Genomic DNA, 4,282 nt, shown 5'->3' with positions numbered 1-4,282 from the left:
TGGCCTGAAGGCTTGTGTATGAAACATTGTTCACATGAGTCTGAACTAATGCTCCTAAACTTCTCAGTGATTGCAGGCAACCATTATAACGCGCGTTGGCTCGAAACTAAGGTTTAAGAGTTTTGCCTGGAGATAAATTCTCTGTGAAATGCTTGAATAAATTAAATGCAAAGTTAAAATGTGTTTGGAAAGTCATGTTTTAGCCAGACTGGTTTTGTATTTCCTCTTGAATCAGAAACATGTTACTCCTTTTAGAAATATGTGAGTCCTAAGGACACGTTTCAAGAGCGCAAAAACCCTCATCAACAGCAAAATCCTGTTTCTATAATAGGCCAAAAATGGCAGCAATACTGAATGAGAGAAATTAATATCCATAGCCACTTCCTCTTCCTGTCTCTTTCAGGGAAATATTCTTCAGATGGAAAAGAAAAACATACTGAAGTCATCCTAAGATTGTTAACAATTACATGGGTTTTCCAAAGTATTTCATTGCTGAAGCTTACTTATCATAAACATTTCATTTTACTGTTCCTTCCTCTCAGATCCCGGGACATAGATGAATGATTTATTTGCTTGTTTTCTGAAAGGCAGATGACAAAATGTGGATCCTTCTGGAATGTTGTATAACAAGCATCACTGGGGAAAACACTTAGAATTTCCTGTCCTTCAAATGGACTGGATGAAAGAAAGTCTGTGCTCTTCCTTGTTATCTCAGATGCTTGAACAGAAAGGTTGCATTTCTGCTTTGCACATATCTGATCCTTCAAGAGTGCTTATTGTCATAACACCTTTCTGTGGAAATCCTCCTAGCCTTGCAGAATAACCAACAAAGCTGAGAAACCTGTAACTCAATCTCAAAGAGCTTGAAACATCTTTACCTTCCTGCCAGAATTTGGATCATCTAGTTAGACGTGTGATATGGGTGTCTTGACTGGGAAAATTGCAGTGTTGACCAAAGCTCGGGCCTGCAAGCCCGCCTGGCTGGTATCTACTGCCCCATTCTCCTTGATCCTTCTATGAGTGACCCTTCTGAAGGACAGTGCCTTCGTCACAGGGCCTCTGATGACCAATGTTGACCAATGATGAACAAATGTTATTAGTTATTCCAACAACGAATGTCATTGAGAAACAAAGAAAGAGAAGACGGGGCAGATTGAAGCATGTGTTCAATGTGGTGAGGCCCCTGTGCTTCCAAATCTAAGAGTGGACGCCCTAAAAAACCTGTGGTGGGTGCTTCCCCTCAGTCATTCCAAAGGGAAGAACAACATCACTTCCCCTGGGAGCTGCAAGGCTTTGAGGGCCTGGCCTTTGCTGATTCACATGTGTGGATACTCTGTCTCTAGCCCTCTACCCACATTTAAGTAGGGCTCCGAGAACTACCGTTCACACCCTCAGCCTCACCCAGTATGCTCTTAAGTTCCATGCCGTGCGGAATGACATTTGTTAAACAACGTATATGACATTAGTTTCCCCCAAGGATGATGGGGCCATAGCAAAAGGATTTGGGTTCCGTGCAGTAACACATAGATGCAGGCTAGTTTCTTGGGGGGGGGGGGGTCACACAATGTCTATGGACCTATCACGTTCAGGAAAATCTGTCAGATAGAATAGTTGAAACATTTTTAAGCATCCAGCATGCACAAAACCCCCATCTTCTGTGACCTTAAAGTATACTGTCTAGTGGGGGACAAAGCAACTCTAATCTAAAACACAAGCCATTCACTTTGCTCAACAACTATTTATTAGGCTGTGGAGACACACGTTTCCTGCCCTCAAGGAAATTACAGTTTGATAAAGAATTTTAAATAGGTGCTAAGTAGAAGCACAAACTGAACACTTTCATTGGAAACATAACTTAAATATAGCACATGTGAAGAAAGCTGTGATATGTTGAATGTCAGAAATAACAACCCTGGCCTTTATTTATGTCGGTGTCGACCTCATAAAGACTGCAGGATGGACAGAAAGTAACTGAAACTGGTTTTGTTTGCTGTTTTCCTCTTTAACTTGTTTGCAAGCTGTGACTAACATTGCCGTTGTCTGTTGACAACGTGGTTCTGAAGAGGTTGGAGACGCTGCTTCAGTGTCAGTGGGCTTCAGAATCTCCACGCAAGGGCAGGGGAGGAAGCGGCTTTCCAGACCCCTCACACAGAGATTCCAATTCCACCAGTCTGGGGGTGCGGTCTGACCTTTCTAACAAGTTTGTCCATGCTGTTGGTCTGGAGACCCTTTGTTCACAGAGAACTGCTTTGGGGTAGGACTGTGCTGTTGCAATGGCCTCTAGATTCTGTGGAGAGAGCAAAAAATGGCAGAAAATAGGCCCTTCCGGTCCTGGCCGGTGGAAGAGTGAAAAGCCAGTCGCCAAATCTAATGTGGAAATGAGGTGATACATCTTCGGACGACTCGGGACCCAGCATTTCTTGGGTAAGGCTTTTAATTCGAGCAATTGTCGTTTCTCAAAGCTGGCTCCACCCTCTGTGGTGTGTATAGTGAAGCTGTCCACTGTGCAGCTGCACAGCCCCCCGGGGCCTGATGAAAAAGGCTTCTTTGCTGTGTCACAGAGCATTCAAGGGCTAGTCCCATCCACACCCTGGAGAGCTGTTAAGCGCTGTTTGCATGCTCACGCTTTGCCGACACTGATTGCTTACCCATGTTGTCAGGCCGCTCAAATTTTGAGTTGAGAAGTCACACAAGACCCCCTCGAGGGAGGCCGTGTCAAGGACAGATGGTTAGATGTGAGCTCACAACGTCCCTGAGAGCCAAGTAAACTTTGTACCTTCTTCCAAGATGAGAAACCCTGGCTTCCGTTGTTTCCATCTGTAACTTTACTGGTGCTGCATGCTAATACGAGAACCCTGAAGAGCAAGACATGACTTCTTGACCCTGCTCAGCCCACACTGATCATTCTCTATCGCGTGGCCCTTTGGTATCAGCTGAGTTCTCTAGTCTGGAGTGACTGCATGAGCAGAGAGTGCCGGATGCGGGGGCATTTCCAAAGTGCTTTTCCCTCCCTGTCATTTAGGCTGGCAGTTGCATTCTCGGATACTTAACCCAGGAAATGGCATGGTTACACAAACACCTGTACACACGAATTCACACGAGTTTTATTTGTGTTAGCCTGCATGGGAAAGAACGCTAGTGTCTTGGAGGTAGACTGTGGTACATGTATACAATGAACTACTACAGAGCAGTAAAAAATGAACTACTGGTATAGTCAACGAGCCCAGGCCAGCACTCGTATAAGTTAAAAATGCCAGTTGTAGCCCATCGAGGCAGTTTGGGTCTCCTCCGAGCGCCGCCGTTCTGGACGCCGAGCCGCAGTGCCGTGGCGATGCCACGTGGAAGCCTGAGCCGCACTTCCCGCATGGCCGCTCCAGCCAGCCGGGCACCCCAGATGAGAGCTGCCCCCAGGCCAGCACCTGCAGCTCAGCCACCAGCAGCAGCTCCCCCAGCTGCTTTGGCACGCCTGCTGCTGCTCCCCGCCAGCCAGGCCTGGTGGCCCAGATGGCAACCACTGCCCCGGGTGTGGCTGTGGGCGCTGCTGTGGGGCACACAATAGGCCACGCCATCACTGGGGCTTTCAGCGGAGGAAGTAATGCTGAGCGCTGAGCCCGCGAGGCCTGACGCCACTTAGCAGGAGTCTCGGGGAACCCAGCCGGCAGGCCAGCAGCAGCAGCAGTTTGGCCCTTGCCACTATGAGATGTGCCCAGAACCAGGGCGACCTCAAGCTTTGTGAGGGCTTCAGTGAAGTGCTCGAACAGTGCAGATTTGCAAATGGGTTAGCCTAATCAAGAAGTTCAAATTGAAGACATGGAGAATCACCTCTCCTGACCAAGTTAATTTAATATAAAAATATAAATGATGGTGTAATGCAAAGTGTAAAGCTACCAGCTAAACCTATCATTAATGGCTTCACTGCAGTGGAAGAAGGTGTTAGAAGTTCACTGAGATGGTACTGAGTATGGGAATGGGTAAAAATGTTTATGTGACTTCCTTAAATCTGCTTCTGTGGAGTTGCTGTTTGTGAATTAAAATAACGTGATTTTCTTCCCAAAAAAAATAAAAATAAAAATGCCAATTGTAAAAGATTGTGCACGGTACACTAAACGATCTCTTCTATAAAACATTCTTGAAATCACAAGACTTTAGATATGGAGAGTACATTAGTGGTTGGCAGGAGTTAAGGATGGGGGAGGGAGGGAGGTGGCTGTAGTTTACTGTAGTGATGGAACTGTCCCATGTCGTGATCCTGGGGTAGATCTACATAGGTGAGAACTCTGCA

The 4,282-nt window shown here is 46.4% G+C and overlaps 1 pseudogene; it reads left to right on the top strand.

Moving 5' to 3' along the window:
• The first annotated feature begins 3,331 nt into the window (after positions 1 to 3,331).
• On the top strand, positions 3,332 to 3,961 carry LOC101634498 (annotated as a pseudogene).
• The last annotated feature ends 321 nt before the right edge of the window (positions 3,962 to 4,282 follow it).

The sequence above is a fragment of the Condylura cristata genome, unplaced genomic scaffold (genome assembly GCF_000260355.1).
Source record: "Condylura cristata isolate star-nosed mole 26May11 unplaced genomic scaffold, ConCri1.0 scaffold00027, whole genome shotgun sequence".
NCBI classification, from domain to species: Eukaryota; Metazoa; Chordata; class Mammalia; order Eulipotyphla; family Talpidae; genus Condylura; species Condylura cristata.
This window is presented reverse-complemented; position numbering and strand designations above follow the sequence as displayed.